General features: G+C 35.4%; 1 pseudogene; it reads left to right on the top strand.

The window, feature by feature from the left end:
• The first annotated feature begins 217 nt into the window (after nt 1–217).
• Nucleotides 218–18496, top strand: LOC149157671 (endoglucanase 17-like; annotated as a pseudogene).
• Nucleotides 18497–20014: the final 1518 nt, after the last annotated feature.

Raw genomic sequence — 20014 nt, 5'->3', positions numbered from 1 at the left:
GCATAATGAAATTGATGCTAGTTCCACGAGGTCTTACTGCACATAGAAATTATGGCATGCTCCAGTGAATACAATTTCCTCAATGGCATCCTCTATAAGTCGCATAACTGCAGACGGTCATGTTTTTCACTTTGATCATGCCAAGAACATACCACATCATGTGGTTTTTCTTATTGACAAGTCTGGTTCAATGTCTAGTCCTTATATAAAACCAACCATGGCCAAATTTCTATCTCAGGACAATTGTAGGTTAGGTTGTGTGTATGAGGCTATGATTCGATTAAGTACTACCAGGTATAGAAATAGTAGTGATGATTCTTTATCTGTGGTTCTCTTTGACAAGACAACAATAGTTGCTCGAGAAATGCAAGAGATGACGGAAGATAGAGTGGAGAGTCTTATTCAATATGTCGTAGCAAGTGGAAGCAATTATTCTTGTGGTCTGGAAGTCACAGAGGAGGTAATTTATCGAGGATCCAAGCATCCTAATGTGGTCAAGAAGAAGCCAACAATTATTTTTTTGAGTGATGGTGGAAACAACGATGGGAGAGATCCTCTAGAGTTTGTAAATAGACTGAATACGATAGAATCAGGGATGATATTCCATACAATCATGTTTGGAACACATCCTACAGTCACTATTTTTAAGGTAATGGCACAAATTGGTAATGGATCTGTCCAACATAGTCTTGTTGAAGTGCATCTAGCATGAAGATTTGAGAATTTAGTGACTAGTATGAAGCCTAATGTTGCAGCTTTAATCTAATGATTGTTCTTCTCAATTTTGAGGTCAGTTAAACTTCAATATAATTTTTTGCCATTCTAATATCTTGTTTATTTAAGTAATCTGGAGAGGCCTTTGTGAGTTCAATTTTATCTATTGATATTGATCTGGTAAAGCAGCTAATATTTCCAGTTCTAGTTGTTATGGCCCGCACATTATTCTTAGTGAACTGAACTCTATACTTCTCTTCGATGAATTTGTCACAATTTTGTTTACTATCCCAGTTGTGCAGAAGCTAGACATGACAAGGAAACTTCTAAGTACACACCACTATTTAAGAGTAGCAAAACCAACAACTCATTGAAGTATCTCACTCAATCATTTTTAGTGTAAATAAGCACCCTATAAGTTTATTTTTTGCTGCAATTCTTGTGCAACAATGTTTCTCACAATGCCAATTTATTCAACAAGATTTGTGGGAAATACACTATTTAAAAAATGAAGGACATCATGCCCTTTTCTAATAAAATTAATGTTATTTAAATTTTCAAAAAGAATGAATCATACATTGTCTTAATTTTTTGCAATTCTTGGCATAAAAGGTACAATATTCAAAACGGTGGTCATGATCCATACAAAGAGAGCCATCTTGCAAAAAATTAATTGAGCTTGGACAACTAAATGCTAAGATGGAGCTTGGATGTGACATTTGAGGACATTACGTTCCTTCATCCATATTTTGTTTCTCTTACTCCCTCATTGCTACAATAGAATCATACGTGCTGACACCCCGCCATTGTATTTTACGCCAATTAAAGAGATAACTAGTCTCTTGATCTATAACATAATGGCAGACTATCAATGAAAGGGCTATCATTCTTGCATGCCTTTTTTTGGTTTAGACAACTTCACGTATCAACTGTGCAAAGAAGTAGCTCACTTTCATAGCCATGGAGTTATGCACAAGTGATGCTTGAGATATATTCAAATTATAGTTTCAACATCCTTCAAGAATATATGTCATTACACCTTTCCCAGTGATTTCTTTCATTCTTCTCTTTGTTGTTTGACCTGCTATTTTTAGTTTACTCGCACTGTATGGTAGCAGAATTATCTGGTAGGGTAATGTCTTAGCAATTTCATTTTTTCCCATATAAGGAGAATTGAAAAGCATTTTATTCCATGGTGGTTTGTGGAATCTTGTTGAGGATCAGTCACTATCATTGGCACTTTCCCCTCCAGATGCTTCATACCCATCACTGGTAGACCTTTGGAGCTTGGGACGTTTAGTAATAATGCATGAAGGAGTTGTTGAAAGCATTGCTATGTATTTCTTGCTTGGTATCGATTCCCTGAAATGTTAGATCAAGAGAGGAAATACTGCTTTCAACTGATGATGGTATCAACCCATTAGCAGACATTGCCAGGCTAGATCTAAATGCATTGCATGCCTCTAACTATAGAGGATCCAATCCAATAAATCCCTCCATAATTGGCTGGTTTATATCCATAATATTGTCATTGCCATTGAAATTTGACTTATTTACATATTCAAAAGACTATAGTTGACTTCAAAGATCTTGGAAAAGGGAAATTGTTTAGATATGGGGCGCAGAATTTTGGACATCTTTCTCACTTGGGAAACTACACTTGAAACCTCTTCAGCATTCATACGAGCTAGGGCCCAAGGACATAGTTTCACTAGCCTCTTGTTCCTTTGTACCATTCATTCACTAGGTGTCCTATTTATACTTCCATTACCTCCCTTGATAGAATACTTTATATTATCTGGTGGCAATACAACATTCTGCAAATCACCAAATGAGTTAAGTATTTCTTATAGTTTTCAGAGTCATATAAATGTATTTATTGAGGATAGTGACATTAGCATTGATCTCAAAGAAATACTATAAATTTAGACAGTTGTGGGGGATTTCACCAAGACCCATGTTGCAAAGCATTAATTGAGCTTGGACCACTAAATGATGAGATGGAGCTTGCATGTGACATTTGAGGACTCTGCGTTCCTTCATCCATATTTTTTTGCTCTTGCTCCCTCATTGCTACAATATAATCATACATGTTGACACCCTACCATTGTATTTTAGGCCAGTAGAAGAGCATAACTAGTCTCTTGATCTATAACATAATGAAAATGAGTTATATTGACACAATTTCAGCAATGCAAATCAAGGCTCTATTGGGTTCTTTGTTGGCCAATTCATGGAAATATTCTTTGATATAAGACTTGATATTATCTGGTGGCAATACAACATTATGAAAATCACCAAATGAGTTAAGTATTTCCTGTAGTTTTCAGAAAAATATAAATGTATGCCACAAAGTTACTTGAAATTTACAACAACACCTATTTTTTTTGTTGGGTAGTGATTTAGTAATTGTTACCACATTCTTATATACTCACTGGGTTTCAATTTGATTATGTACCTACTAGGTTTTAATTTGTGAACTATTTCATGGTTTGAATGTGTGCAAGAGTTCTTTCTATGAAAAGTGAAATCTCTTCATGACTACAAAGGGCATGCTAACAATTATATCTTCTCTCTTCTCCCTGGAGTATCTTATTCACATGCTAAACATACTCCAAGTCTATGCTTTTTCCACTAGTTTTGAAGGGTATACATACTCTCTCCTCAGTGTTTTATTATGATTCTTATCTAAACCATAGGAGGATGATGATAGATGGAACTCTGAATTGTAGTGAAGTAAATATATATCTATGGTTGTGCCCCTGGATCAAGTGTTTTAAGCATGCCACAACAGAGTCGGCCATTGTATTTATTGCTAATTAATGAAATGGATCAATTCAAGACTTTTCTCGTTGAGAATTCTCACTCGTTAATGCAAGAATTTGTGACATGGTGCAAAGCCACGAGACAATGCACTAACAATTCTTTAAATTGGAAAGTTCGTTCGCTCATCATTTAAAAAAAATTCATGCTTAAAATCATCTATAATACCTACTATCTTCGTCCCATAAATCTTTAGGGGAAAGATTCCATTTCATTTCAGTAATGCTTTGGAGTTTTGGTGTTTGGAATTGATTTGCAATAATCCCACCTGTGTTGTGTTCTATCCTTAATATTCGCAATGTGGATAATTGTTTGTATTCTTCTTTTCCTTAGAAATAGGACCAAGTTGAACTAGAACTTATTTTTTAGTAAGGAGCCAAACAGATTAAAAAACTCGAGCTGGGTGTTTATAGACAGTTGGTTTTATTTCACTTATCATTTTTGTAGAGTTTGTTTTTTCATGCATTAGACTGTGAAATATAACATTCAAAAGAGACATCTTCCTTGTAATTCCTTCGACTTCCTTATAGTGTTATTAATAAGTCAATTCCTGTGAAGATCATGAAATTTTCAATGGCTAATCAAAATCATGTTGTCATTGTTTCGGTGAGAAGAGGATTCTACAACACAGGGTCGTGGAAGTAGCAATCTCTCTTTTGGTGTCTTTATTGAGTGTAAAAAGGGTCAAAATGTCTCAAGAGGTGCAAACAACTTGGCACTTTTTGTTTTCATTATTTCAAGAGGTGAAAACCTCTTTTCACTTCCAGTTTTCATTATTTCGTTTTTTATTTTGCAGGTGTACTTGGCTGGAGGATACTATGATGCAGGAGACAATGTTAAATTTATGTTTCCAATGGAATTCACCACAACGATGTTGTAATGAAGTGTTTTGGAATTTAGTGGGTTCATGGGTGGTGAGCTAGCCAACTCAAAGGATGTCATTCACTGGGCCACAGATTACCTACTAAAAGCAACTGCACATCCAGACACCATATATGTCCAGGTAAGTAAGGATCCAAAGAGATTCAAAAACTTGAGCTGGGTGTTTATAGACAGTTCACTTTATTTTAGTTCTCATTGCTCTAGAATTTGTTTTTTCTTGCACTGGACTGTGAAATCTAAGATTCATAAGAGACATCTTGCTTGTACTTCCTTGGATTTCCCTATAGTGTTATTAACAAGTCAATTCCTCTGAATATCATGAAATTTTTTATGGATAATTAGAATCATGCTGTCATTATTTTGGTGAGAAGAGCATTCTACAACACAGGGTGGTGGATGTATTAGGCTATATTTTGGTGTCTTTATTGAGTGTAAAAAGGTACAAAATGTCTAAAGAGGTGCAAACCGCTTTGCACTTCCAGTTTTCATTATTTCATTTTTTTTTATTTTGCAGTTGGACTTGGTTGGAGGATACTATGATGCAGGAGACAACGTTAACTTTGGGTTTCCAATGGCATTCACCACAAAGATGATGTCATGAGGTGTTTTGGAATTCGGTGAGCTCATGGGTGGTGAGCTAGCGAACTCAAAGGATGTCATTCATTGGGCCACAGATAACCTACTAAAAGCAACTCCACATCCAGGAACCTTATATGTCGAGGTAAATTACCATATAGTACAAAATTATTCAACTCTATACAAACTAACCCATGTCATGCTCTATAGCTATAACCACTATTTATCTGACTAACAATACAAGATACATTACTTGTTTTGCATCTTATGGCTAAAATCTATTCAATGTTCAAACTTGTGTCAGGTAAGGGATTCAAACACTCATCACAAATGTTGCGACATGCCAGAAGATATGGACACAACTCGTACTGTTTATAAAATTGACAGCCAACATCCTGGTTCAGATGTTGAGGCTAAAACAACTGCAACACTTTCAGTTGCATCCCTTGTATTTCGCAAATCTGATCCTTCATATTCCAAATGACTTATTCATACTACCATGAGGGTAATTACTAAAATGGTTACCTCTTTTAATTTTACATTGTAAGCATTCACTGTAAATCGCCATAGCTGGATTTGGTTCCTTGGATTATCAGGTATTTGATTTCACTGATAGGCACAAAGGAGCTTATAGTGACGCAATTAGATCTAAAGTCTGTCCATTCTATTGCTCATACTCTGGATATGAGGTACTGTTAAATATAATGTAAAATTTTGAGCTGATTCTTAGCCTGCCATATGAGGTTGAAGATTTATACTAACTTGCTTTTGGGATCATCTCTCGGTGAACTACTCTGGGGAGCTGCTTGGTTGCATAAGGCAACACGCAACCCAGCTTATCAAAATTAAATAAAATCAAAAGGCCAGTCATTGGGAGCTAATGAATCAAACAATATATTTGGGTGGGACAATAAACATGCAAGTGCTTGAGTCCTCCTATCAAAGGTATAACAACATCTATTTTTTTTGTGGGGTAGTGATTTAGTGATTGGTAGCACATTATTATATACTCACTAGGTTTCAATTTGATTACGTACCTAATGGGTTTTAATTTGTGAGTTATTGCATGGTTTGAATGTGTGCAGGAGTTCTTGCTACGAAAAGTGAAGTCTCTTCATGAATACAAAGGACATGTTGACAATTATATCTTCTCTCTTATCCTTGGAGTATCTTATTCATATGGTAAATATAGTCCAGGTCTATGTTTTTGTCACTGGTTTTGAACGGTATACATACCCTCTCCTCAGTATTTTATTCTGATTCTAAATTTGGGTATATTCTCATGTAAGCAGGAGGGCTTCTTTACACAATGCCTGATAGCAATTTGCAATATGTTACATCTTCTTCCTTCTTGCTCTTTAGTTATGCTAAATACCTGAGCTCCTCCAAACAGGTAGTAACTTGTGGGTCAATGAATTTTAGTCGAAAGAGACTAAGAACTATTGAAAAAATGGCAGGTATAGATTCATAGAAAACCACTAATTAATTTTTCTAACCTTTTAATCTAGTTATTGGTATATGGGGTTTGGTTCAATCCCGTGTTTTTTTTTTTCAATGATGGTTGATTACATATTGGGGGATAATCCTCTCAATATGTCATATTGTTGAATCCCCGAAAATCAAGTCTACAACAAGGGGGATACCCACCCAGTCCGGACATTGGTTAGCAACTCCTTTTCCATTTGGGATGGTGGGTCCGACTGGAGATAATGGGACCAGTTTCCCAATTTGTGTGTGTGTGTAGAGAATTGATATTTCCTTTCTAATAATTCCTAAGTAAAATGCCTTTATTCTAAATCTAATCTAACAACATGCAATTGTATTCTAATGAACAGAAATATCTAATTCTAAAACTAACATGGGATTTAATCTTTCAATTATGAAATCTAAAATAGTTTCTAACAACAATTGGTAATAAAGATCATTCAATCGCTAAGAGAAAATAATTCAATAAAGATGAATTGTTTCGTATAAAAAGTTAGCCGAAACAGTTATGAAAATCATATCGCATAATAAGTCATTCATATATTAAGCATAAACAGAATAGCCATCACAGTACAAAAGTGCCAAATGATAACTCAAACATTCAAGAATTCATATATAAATAACTGAACATGAATATCACTTAAACACATAAGCAGAAATTGTTAAGAGATAAAAGTACCATTGATAACAAGTTCTACTCATGAGCTTCAGCCATAAATATTTATCTCTTCTTAATTCAACATCTACTAAGAGTACAAAAGTGCAACTTCAGTAGCAGATATTAAACACAGATATCAATAAATCTTGTTCCATTCATTCATCAAAACCTCCTCTGAGGGTGCAGAAGTGCATGTTCTGAGGAAAAGTTTTTGACAAATTTCAAGACCCTTCTCTAAATGCATGAGAAGGGTTGAAATACTACTAGCTAAATCCTAAAAATAGTGTATTACAAAAATATAGGAGGCAGTTTAAATGACCGTCCTCATCTAAGGCAAAAATAAAACTAAAACTAAAACTAAAACTGAATCTGGAAATTACTATCTATGTATCTGTTCTCTGTGGTCGCAAATATTCAACATCGGCTTTAGGAGAGTTAGTTGGCCGACCTCCGACTTTAGTTTCCCTGCAAAAATAGAATCGGCAAGCGTTGGCGCTCTCTTCTCGGCAGAGTTAGTGACGCATTTGAGAGTCATGCATTGACTATGTGGTTTAACCAAGTACTGCCAGTAAGAATCCCAATTTAATTTGGTTGACCTCTTGATGGACTATGTTCTTTCTTTAGCCTTTTGTCTCTAGTTGGTCTGTAGATGCTATGAATTTGGGAGAAATTTACATACCGCTTAAGGATATCACTGATAAATAATACTGTTTTTTAGAGCTTAGGTTTTGCCTTTAGCCTTTAGCACTTTTTTCTACAATTTTACAGGCTTTCGGGCAACTGAGTGCTTAGAGGTTTTCCTTCTCAAGAGGTGTTGCCCAGCGATGCGTGATTAGCACTAAGCACTAATCACACATCGGAAACTACCTCCGTTTCTCGATCTGAGCTTCCCTAGTGCCAATTTTTGCCTCTTGCGCATTCTTGTTAGATGACTTTAGAAATCATAACTTTTCCCTTCTTCCCCATTATATTCTGAACATTGCTACATATATCTTTCTGCTTTCCGCTATAGCAATTTACAAACAAGGAAAGGGTAATGATAAGGAATAAGGTGATAGGAAAGCTTTAAATGCTGAAATCATATAAAATATACCAACCTACATGAACTAACCTTTCTGTCGGACCGAAACCTTGTCTCATTAACGATCATCAACTAACTTATTAAATTAACATTAATGCGCATAACTTGACATTGGATTACGAAAAATTTCTTTGAATGATGTGCCCTACAGATCTGCGATAAAGTAATTTTGTGATTTTCTTTGCAATATCGCAGATCGCAATTATTGCTAATGCATTGTGTTTTACAATAATTCATTATCATGTGTGTCTGTGAGATGCAATTTTCGAGACTCGTTATCGCATATCGTCGGTTTGAGGTATTTCATCTTTGAGGCATATGAGAACTACGACGCGCGATGAGCTTTTTTCGGTGTGCGATCTCGCATCGTGATTTCACAATCTTAGGAATTTGCTCATATGGTGTGATCATTACCTTTTTGTGATGTGATGCTTTATTATTGAGGGAATGATTTTGTTCGAACTTATCATAAAACGTAAGTCTTTTTGGATTTTTTGATTATTCTCCTAAGTTTATGATAGTAATATTTATTCAAAAAGGGAATACAAGTTCTAATTTATTTTTATTTTTTAGATGAAGGGTCCCCTCTTATTTAGTATTGGTATCAAAACTAAAATAAGAAGGGGGGTTGTTGCTGGCCACAACAATTGGTGATTCACTTGGAAGAACCAATTATCTCTGATTTTCTTTTGAATTTTCTAAACTTTCAAAACAGAAGGTTTTTTTTGGAAAATCAAACTTTATTATAGAAAGCTAAAGTATATCATGCTTTCATCTGTTAAATTCTAGTAGTTTCTTCTATGTTAACTTTGATTATTTACTTCCTAAAGCTAGTCATTGTATTTACATCAGCCACTACTTGGTTTGTAAAGATAAAAACAAAGTCTCCTCTGTAGATCAGTTTTAAATATGCTCATTTATCATAGGTAGAGCCTCTGCTACCAGCAGGCATCTATAGCCTCGACAGGGTTACCTGTTACCCAGCAATGATCCTATATCCTACTCTGAGAAATATACGATTTTCAAAGAGAAATCCATTTCCACACTTATTGCTTTTATTTTCTTTTAATTCTTAAAGAACAATGGCTTGGTTTGGTAGCCAAATTATGACAGTGCGACTCATTTGATTTATAACATTGCTGAACAAGCTAGCTCGTGATGAGACCCCTTGTCTTTTGATTGCAACAATCTTGAGTCATTGCCCTGTTGTGGTATGCAGTTTTGGCAAAGTCAGCAAGCTATAATATCTATGATCATGATAGGTCAGCTCACGATGAGACCTCTTATTCTTTAAGTTTAAAGTGTATCACCACTTTATTCCTTGAAGTTCGTAATTCTCTAGGTGGGGAGGAAGTCATTGATTCCTTTAGAAGAGCTCTGGACGACAATTGTAGAGTTTTTGGAAAGAGCTTTTCTACAGGGAATCCTTGTTTTTTTTTGTTGATGCTTTTCATTGACTGATATAAAACAAATTCCCACTAAAGGTTTCTTTTTATCAAAATTCACAAAGTTCAAATTAGTATCATTTCCAAGCTTATAGCCTTTGACTGTAGCTTTCAATAGTAATGACCAATTTTCCAAATCAATTCTATGTATACAAGTGAAAAAACAAAGTCTAAAAGAAATACTAGTCTTTTTCATGAATTCCAAACGTAACCAATTCCAACTATTTTTATTATCAAAATAAAGGAAAAACTAATTTACAAAAAGAGAAAAATGATCTTCTATGGAAAGTATTTTTTAAGGATCTGCCCATTGACAGGTAAAGATTCTCTTTTTCCTGTTAAATCCTACAACATAAAAGTGGATGAACCTATGGTTTCCGCAATTTGGAATGGGCCAAGCCACATTCGTTGGAATTTCGTATGTTTGCCTTTTTCTTCGTGAGCCTTATGCAATTTTAAAGCTAAATCTCCAATTTGAAAGTCCTTTCTGGATACCATGATTGAATCAAAAGAAGCTTTTATTAATGCTTGATGGTGAGCATGAGTTATTTTAGCCTTTTCTTGTTGTTCTTCTAGCTTAAGAATTTGCAGTTGTCTTAGCTGTAAGGATGAAGTTGGTGTTTCATCAAAAAATTGAACTAAGGCCAAAGAGGGAATTGCTAGATGAGCTTGGAGAACCACTTCTTTCCCATAAACTAAATTAAAGGGAGAAGTTCCAATGGAGGCTTTTTGCATTATTTGGTCTGCCCATAGGGCATACATCAAATCTTTGTGCCAATTCTTATGATTTTGATCTATGGTTCGCTTAATGATTCTGAATAAGTTTTTATTTGTTGATCCAGCTAAACCGTTCCCCTGTGGGTAATAATTGGCAGAGTATTTAAGTTTAAAACCTCTTTTGAGCGCAAATTCAGTCATAGCGTTGCCAGAAAAATATGATGCATTATCAAACATTAAAGTAGAGGGTGAACCAAACCTGGTGATTATGAACTGATCTATGAAATCGATGATGTGTTCAGCATTAGCTATCTTGAGAGGAACAACTTCTACCCATTTAGTAAAATAATCTGTAGCTGTAAGGATATACCTATGCTATTTAGAAGAGTGAGGAACGATCTCACCTATTATATCCATTCCCCATTGATCAAAGGGTTGATCGATATTGACTGGCTGCAAAGGCAATGCCAGTTTTTTTTGTCTTCCAACAGCAGTTTGACAAAATTGGCATTTCCTTACGTAGTTGTGCGCATCTTTAAATAGTGTAGGCCAATAGTACCCTGCACGCAAGATCTTATGTGCTGTAGCATCTCCAGCATAATGTCCACCTGCCGGTCCATCATGGAGTTCCTGCAACACTTTTTCAGCTTCAGATTTCTCAAGACATCGAAGGAGAATAGAATCATAATTCATCCTAAAAAGTACATCGTTTACGAGCTGATATTGCTTAGCCTTCAATTTTAGGGCTCTTTTATTTGTATAATCTAGGTTTGAAGGAGCATATCCGTTCTTTAGATAAAATATGATATCAGCATATAATGATTCAGTATAGTTTAGGCTTACCTCATACATTTGTAATTCTAAAGATGGTATTTCGGAAATAAGCGGTGCTCCGGACAGCATTTTGCAAAAGCCTTGACCTTTTACAATATTTGTTGGTTTAATTCCAACATCATATTCTTGTAAGGCAGTAACCCAATTTGCTCTTTTCTCACCCACGTCTTTCTGTACTAAGAGATTTCTTACCGCTGGAAATGGTACTATGATATTTGTATGGGTTTTAAGCAGGAAGGGTCTGAAGTACTTAATTGCTTTGAAAACAGCATATGCTCGTTTCTCGACGTCAGAATAATTTAATTCGGCCCCTTGTAGATTTGAACTAAAAAGGCAATTGGGGCTTCCGCCTTATCTTGACTTTCTTGAGTGAGTATTGCAGAATATGATCTATCAGAGGCAAATGTATACAAAATGAAAAGAGCGAAAAAATTTGGAGTTGCTAAAGATGCGGCATTTACAATCGCTTGCTTATCAAATTGAATGCTTCATATTCCTCTTTGCCCCATTTCAAGATTGAATTCTTTTTAGTCATTGCTTGTAAGGGAGATACAATCCTTGAGAAGTCTAGAAAAAACCTCTTAACAAAATTAATTTGGCCAAGGAAGGATTGCATGGATTTCTTGTTGTAAGGCAAGGGTATTTCGGAAATCTCCTTAATTCTATCGGGATCAATATGGATTCCAGATTTTGACACTATAAATCCAAGAAGTTCCTTCACTTAATGCAAAAAGGGACTTTTTTGGATTAAGTGAAATCCCATACCATTGTCAATGTTAGAAGATCGGCTTCAAGTCCCTGAGATGATTACCACGTTTCATAGAGTATACAGTTATATCATCCAAGTAGATTACTACTGATTTGTTTACTAATCCCTTAAATGTGATGTCCATGGCCCTTTGAAATGTGGCGCCAGCATTGATCAGACAAAAAGGCATCTTTTGATATGCGTAAGTACCCCATTTGGTTCTAAACGTAGTTTTTAATTGATCATCGGGATGGACCAAAACTTGGTTGTAGCTCGAGAAACATTCTGAAAAGGACATTAATTCTGATCCTGCAACTGCTTGCAGTATTTGCTCTGTGGGAGGCAGGGGAAAATTATCCTTTTGGTAGGCTTTGTTCAGGTTTTGAAATTCAATACAAATTCTAATGTCTCTGTTTTTCTTTCTGACGGGAACTAATTTAGAAACCCATCTAGAATGTCGAACGGGAAAAATAATTTTGGCTTTCAATAATTTGTTAAGCTTAGACTTAATCTAGTTTTCTAGATTAGGATGGATCTTCCTTATCTTTTGCTGGACGGGTTTTTCATTGGTTATCATTAGGATAATATCCTGAATGATAGAAGTTTCGTAAGTCTTTAGATCATCATAGTTCCAGGCAAAGACACTTTTGTATTGTTTCAGGAGACGAACATAAGCTAATCTTTCTTTAGGGGCTAGGCCAAGACCTAGATTGATATTTTGCGACTTCGTATCAGTTCCTAGATTTACTAATTCATAGTTCAGGGTTGAGCTCTGAAGTTTTGAATTGGTAGATCTCTTGAATCGGTCTTTCAAATCATATTGGTCTTCTAAATTGACTACTGATTTTGGCATAGAATTATTAGTGCTTTCTTGCTGCAACTGTTTGTCATGTTGGTCCTCATCAATTTTCTGATTAGTGTAAGATCCCTATGATTTTAGGAAGCTTACAATATCAGGATCATCGTTGAAAATTATCCAGTTTGTAACATTGTCAGGAATTGAGGGTTTAAAGATTAATTCGATTGAAAATCTGTTTGGGCTATAGTCTTCTGAGGGAATGATCTTGGAAGCTACGTTTGCCAAGAGGTCAGCACTAGCGTTTTGGAGTCTAGGAATTGATGAAATATTGAATGCTATAAAATGTTTAGTCAAATCTTGCACTAAAAATTGATAATGCTTTAAATGACCTGTTAGACAATCTATAGTATTTCATACCTGTCTAATTACAATTTCAGAATCTCCGAAGACTTGTAGATATTTGATATCTAATCCGATTGCCTTATATAATCTTTGGACTAATGCCTCGTACTCTGCAGTGTTATTGGTGCAATCGAACTCGAGTCTACAAGTTAGCATAGTTTTGTTTCCCTCTGGACTAACTAATACACATCCCTACTCCTGCTCCATCATTAGACTTAAAACCGTCAAAAAATAACTTCCAAAATAAAGATTTATTTACTGGACTATCTATAAAATTAACACATTTAGAACTATCTGTTTCGGAAACGTTTTCTACTTGAGACAAAACAAAATGTTTTAAGTAAGGCAAAGTATGAGCATTAAAATTTCCTAAGAAAGAATCAATAGAATAGTTGCCAATTATATTGTTGCTGTATGCTACAGGTTCATTTTCTCCTTCCAATTCTGTTACTATGTATTTTTGATGTCTTTCTCGCTCAACCTTTATCTGATTCGGTTTACCATTGTAAGGGAGCCACATACGTGACCAATTGGTAGCAAAGTATCCATGAAGCTTTTCAAACCAATCCCTACTAAGAAATAAGCCATAAAATTCTGGAATGTTTGCAACTAGAATATTAATAACTTACATACCTATGGATTCGATGACAGCCTTATGGTAACTTGATTTACTTCACCGATCACTTCAACCTGTGACCAGTCCAACTGAACTATGCGTACTGCAGACTTTTGCGGTTGAATGTTCAACTTTGCACATATTTATTTAGGTAAGATATTAGATGAAGCTCCTAAATCTACTAAACAATTGTGCAAGTTTTTGTTGAAAACTTCATAAGTAAGAAGAAACGGAGGAGTATGAGATCTTGACCTTCCTCCAATTAAAGCGATATCATTTGGATCAACTTTATTAGTCACGTTAGTTGGAGATCTTCCCATATCATGAGAATCTTGTAAGATTATAGTGGTAGGCAGAGGTGCAACAGGTATCGCATGTAATTCTTTCAAAAGGAGCTTTTGTTGATGTTTTAATTTGCTCAATTCATGAAAGGTAATTTTAGCCCTAGTCTTCTTCATGTCTTCTACGATATCATACTCCATCTCATCAGAAACAATCAATGTTTTGGATGGAGTTGGTGAATTGGATTGGACTGGGCTTGTTTGAGTCGCTTTGGGTGACGTTTTCTTACCTGTGACTTTATCTTTAGATATAGAGCTTGCACTCTTTTGTTTAGGAGTTGGTTGTGGAGGATCGAGTTGATTTCTACCTCTGGTACTAACTGGTGATGCCTCTTGATCCCCTTCTTTAGGGAGAATGAAGTCCCACATTCCCTGCATTTCTACAACTTCTTCTTCATCAGTGGGCTCTTCATTAGAAATTTCCTCTTCTTCTTCTTCTGATTCTACATTTGTAATAGCATTGGGAGGCTTTGAATTAGTTGAAGGATTTATTCTATAAGGCCTATGAGGCTTTCTAGAAGAAGTCTCTGGTACTTGTTTCTTTATATCAATCATCTCGTTAGACATGGTTTTCAAAACTTTTTGCAATCCTTCTAAATCAAATGTGTCCTTTGGTTGTTTTTTCTTGGGATCTTCTTTAAAAGTGACCTTCTTTGATTTTTGTTCACCAACAACATTTTTCTTCTCTAAGGATATCATACGTTTTTCTACCGCTATTGCTTCTTTCATATTATCGTCCAAAGTTGTTTTGGCAGCCCTATTGACAAAGATCGCTATGTTTGATGGTAGAGCAAATATGTACCATTCACTTCCAACTTCTTTGCTAGGCTTGGAAGCGACAGGAATTTTATTCAAAAGTTTATTGAAACACAAGTTAAAATCTTTGATAGGTTCTCTTGTTTCGGTCTTAAGATTTGACAGGTCGTTGATCAATGTCACATTAGACCTATCATCACCGAACTTATTCAAGAATTACTCTTGGAAAATATCCCAACTAGTGATAGATCCGGATGGTAATGAGAAATACCAGGATTTGGCGGCTCCTTGCAAAGTGTAAGGAAAGAGCTGGACAACAGAATCTTCATTAGTAACTCCATTGAGATTTATGGACAACATAAAGTTGTTGATGTGTTCTTCTACTAGCATGCCTGCTTCAGGATTAAACTTTGGCAGCCATTTTTTAGGATGGGTCGGTAATTGACTCAAGGGCGCAGGCATTAAGACTGCCCCTGGGTTATTCCATGGGTTTTGGGCCATCGTTGAACTACTAATAGAAGAAAGCGTAGAAGATGTTCCTTACGATTGAGAAGATGAGGATATTACAGTTCCATATAATTGTGAAGGAGATGTTGAAATTCCAGTCGTCTGTTGGACAATGATTTGAAGTGGAGGAGTGGATGGTTGACTTTGCAGTGGAGAAGACGAGATGGATGATGATGGTGAAAGAGTCTCACTATCAAACCCTTTAGGTGATTTCCTTGCTCTTTTCCTTTTATGTAGAAGTAGTTCAGTTGGTTCAATACCAAACTTTTCACTATGCAATCTGGTAAGAGGATGAGAAGGGTTGTATTGCGAAGTCACACTACCTTGATATATTTCAGATTTCTAGGGTGATATGGAAAATCCTTGAAGTTTATGGATCAAAGATTCAACTTCAGGAGTTTCAATAGTCAATTTATCTGAAATGTTCAGGTTTGTGGTAGTGGTTGTTGTTTTATCAACTTCTCGCTCAAGACTTAAAGATTCTAAGTGCAATGGAGAAGTCAAGGGAGAAGTTGAGGGTAATTTACTCTCAGAATGGTATTTAGATTTAGATTTACTAGCCATTCATAGTTCAGGCCCTCCTTCTAGCGCCAAATATGTTGAAGCCCCGAAAATTGGGTCTACAACAAGGGGATTACCCACCTGGTCCGGACCTTGGTTAGCAGCTCCTTTTCCGTTTGGAATGGTGGGTCCGATTGGGAATAATGGGACCAGTTTCCCAATTTGTATTTGTGTGTGTAGAGAATTGATATTTCCTTTCTAATAATTCCTAAGTAAAATGCTTTTATTCTAAATCTAATCTAACAACATGCAATTGTATTCTAATGAACAAAAATATCTAATTCTAAAACTAACCCGGGATTTAATCTTTCAATTATGCAGTCTAAAATAGTTTCTAACAACAATTGGTAATAAATATCATTCAATCGTTATGAGAAAAGAATTCAATAAAGATGAACCATTTCATATAAAAAGTTAGCCGAAATAGTTATGAAAAGAGTATCGCATAATAAGTCATTCATATATTAAGCATAAACAGAATAGCCATCACCGTACAAAAGAGCCAAATGATAACTCAAACATTCAAGCATTCATATATAAATAACTGAACATGAATATCACTTAAACACATAAGCAGAAATCGTTAAGAGATAAAAGTACCATTGATAACAAGTTCTACTCATGAGCTTCAGCAATAATGATTTATCTCTTCTTAATTCAAAATCTACTAAGAGTACAAAAGTGAAATTTCAATAGTAGATATTAAATACAGATATCAATAAATATTGTTCCATTCATTCATCAAAACCTCCTCCGAGGGTGCAGAAGTGAGTGTTTTGAGGAATTTTTTTTGCAAATTTCAGGACCCTTCTCTAAATGCATGAGAAGGGTTGAAATACTACTAGCTAAATCCTAAAAATAGTTTATTATAAAAATATAGGAGGTGGTTTAAATGACCGTCCTCATCTAAGGAAAAACTAAAACTAAAACTGAATCTGGAAATTACTATCTATATATTTGTTCTCTGTGATCGCAAATATTCAGCATTGGCTTGAGGAGAGTTAGTTGGCCGACCTCCGACATTAGTTTCCCTGCAAAAACAGAATCGGCAAGCGCTGGCACTATCTTCTCGGCAGAGTTAGTGATGCATTTGAGAGTCATGCATTGACTGTGTGGTTTAACCAAGTACTGCCAGTAAGAATCCCAATTTAACTTTGTTAACCTCTTGATGGACTCTGTTCTTTCTTCAGCCTTTTCTCTCCAGGTGGTCTATAGAGGTTGTGAATTTGCGAGAAATTTACATACCTCTTAAGGATATCCCTGATAAATAACACTGTTTTTTAGAGCTCGGGTTTTGCCTTTAGCCTTTAGCACTTTTTTAAACAATTTTTTGGGCTTTCAGGCAACTAAGTGCTCAGAGGCTTTCCTTCCCAAGAGGTTTTGCTCGACGATGCACGATTATCATTAAGCACTAATCGCGTATTGGAAACTGCCTCCGTTTCTCGATCCGAGTTTCCCTGGTGCCAGTTTTCACCTCTTGCGCGTTCTTTTTAGATGACTTCAGAAATCAGAACTTTTCCCTTCTTCCCCATTATACTCTAAACATTGCTACGTATATCTTTCTTCTTTCCACTCCTGGAATTTACAAACAAGGAAAGGGTAATGATAAGAAATAAGGTGACAAGAAAGCTTTAAATGTTGAAATCATATAAAATATACCAACCTGCGTTAACTGACCTTTCGATCAGACCGAAACCCTATCTCATTAATGATCATCAACAAACTTATTAAATTAACATTAATACACATAACTTGACATCGGATTATGAAAAATTTCTTTGAACGATGTGCCCTACAGATCTGCGATAAAGCGATTTTGCGATTTGCTTCGCAATATCGTAGATCGCAATTATTGCTAATCTATTGTGTTTGACAATCATTCATTATCATGTGTTTCTGTGAGATGCAATTTCCGAGATGCATTATCACATATCGCCGGTTTGAGGTATTTCATCTTTGACGCATATGAAAACTACGACGTGCAATGACCTTTTTTGGGTGTGCGATCTCACATCGCGATTTCGCAATCTTAGGAATTTGCTCATATGGTGTGATCATTACATTTTTGCAATGCAATGCTTTATTATTGAGAGAACGATTTTGTTCAAACTTATCATAAAACTTAAGTCTTTTTGGATTTTTCGGGTATTCTCCTAAGTTTATGATAGTAAGATTTATTCAAAAAGGGGATACAAGTTCTAATTTATTTTTATTTTTTAGATTAAGAGTCCCCTCTTATTTAGTATTGTTATCAAAACTAAAATAAGAAGTGGGTTTTTTACTGGCCACAACACATACAAGGTTGGATATGGTTCTATTCTCTTCCATGCAAGGAAAATCATCCTTATCTCATTCCATGCAATGCAGGCTTCCAATCTCTGTACAACAATGCACCCAATCACAACATCTTGGTAGGAGTTGTAGTGGGAGGACCAAACAACATGGATTTATTTACTTATGACCGAAATGGTTATGAGAAACCAAAACCTTCTACATATATCAATGCACCCTTAGTAGCATACCTTATTTGGCCCATTCTACCATGTCCTGAAGTAACTTTCCCTCTATACTTCCTTATGTAAACTAGACAAGGAGGATGGATGGAAGAACTATCTTCATGTTCAGCTATTTGGTTTCAATTTTGTGTTGTAGTGAAGTAACTATATATCTATAGTAATGTCTTAAAATAAACATTCTTATAAATATACCCTATCTTCTAAAGTATCTTACCCTTTGGCCCTCTTTATCTAAACTAGAGGAGGAGGGTGATAGATGAAACTATGAATTGTAGTGAATTAGCTATAGATATATATGGTAGTACCCCTGGAACAAGTGTTCTAAGTGGGCCACAACAGAGTTTGCCACTGCATTTATTGCTAATTAATGAAATGGATCAAGTCAAGACTTCACTCGTTGAGAATTCTCACTCATTAATGCAAGAATTTGTGACATGGTGCATAGCCATGAGACAATACACTGAGATTTCTTTAAATTGGGAAAGTTCTTTCCCTCATCATATATAAACATTCATGCTTGAAATCATTTATAATTCCTATTACCTTCATCCCATAAATCTTTAGGGGAAAGATTCCATTTCATTTCAGTAATTCTTTAAAGTTTTTGTGTTTGGAATTGATTTGCAATAGTCCCACCCATGTTGTTTTCTATCCTAAGTTAATATTTGCATTGTGCATAAGTGCTTGTATTCTTCTTTGCCTTAGAAATTGGACCAGGTTGAACAATAAATTATTTTTTGGTATGGATCCAAAGAAATTCAAAAACTCGAGTTGTGTGTTTATAGATTGTTGGTTTTATTTCAGTTCTCATTGTTGTAGAGTTTGTTTTTTCATTCATTGGATTGTCAAATCTAACATTCAGAAGAGACATATTCTTGTACTTCCTTGGAATTCCCTATAGTGTTATTAATAAGTCAATACTTGTGAAGATCATGAAATTTTCCATGGATAATCAAAATCATGTTGTCATTGTTATGGTGATAAGAGTATTTTACAACACGGGTTAGTGGAAGTAATAGTCTCTCTATTGGTGTCTTTATTGATTGTAAAAAGGGAAAAGTTTTCTCAAGAGGTGCAAACCACTTTTACATTCAATCAAAAGGTCAGTCCTTAGAAGCTCATGAATCGGACAATATATATTATTTTATGAACCAACTCAAGAAAAAGATATAAAAGATAGATCCATGCCTTAGAATTTAGACTCTTCGAGGGGGCAACCTCCTTTATATTACATAAATGAAAAATTCTTGGATGATACAAATGAAAAGACCTCCTTTCTATATATAGGAGTCTAAGGGGTCATAACATAATCAGAGCCGACATAACAATAATAATGTAAGGGCACAATAATAACAATAGTGGGCTTCTATGGGGCACAATAGTAACAATATGGCCACTACATGGGTACATCAATATAATAAGTGGGTTGTACTAATAACAATAAGGGGTTACACAAGCAGTATAGGGGCCTAACATGCCCCTCTCCTTCGAAAAGCGTTGTCCTCAAAGCTTGAGTAGTTCTTGATGCTTTTGTATAAAATTCTTGTCCTCCC

The sequence above is a fragment of the Pinus tabuliformis genome, chromosome 5_2, assembly GCF_031772625.1.
Source record: "Pinus tabuliformis cultivar Carrire ecotype Pingquan chromosome 5_2, CPIR1, whole genome shotgun sequence".
Lineage (NCBI taxonomy): Eukaryota > Viridiplantae > Streptophyta > Pinopsida > Pinales > Pinaceae > Pinus > Pinus tabuliformis.
The sequence above is the reverse complement of the archived record's forward strand: the minus strand, read 5'-3'. Positions and strand labels throughout refer to the sequence as shown.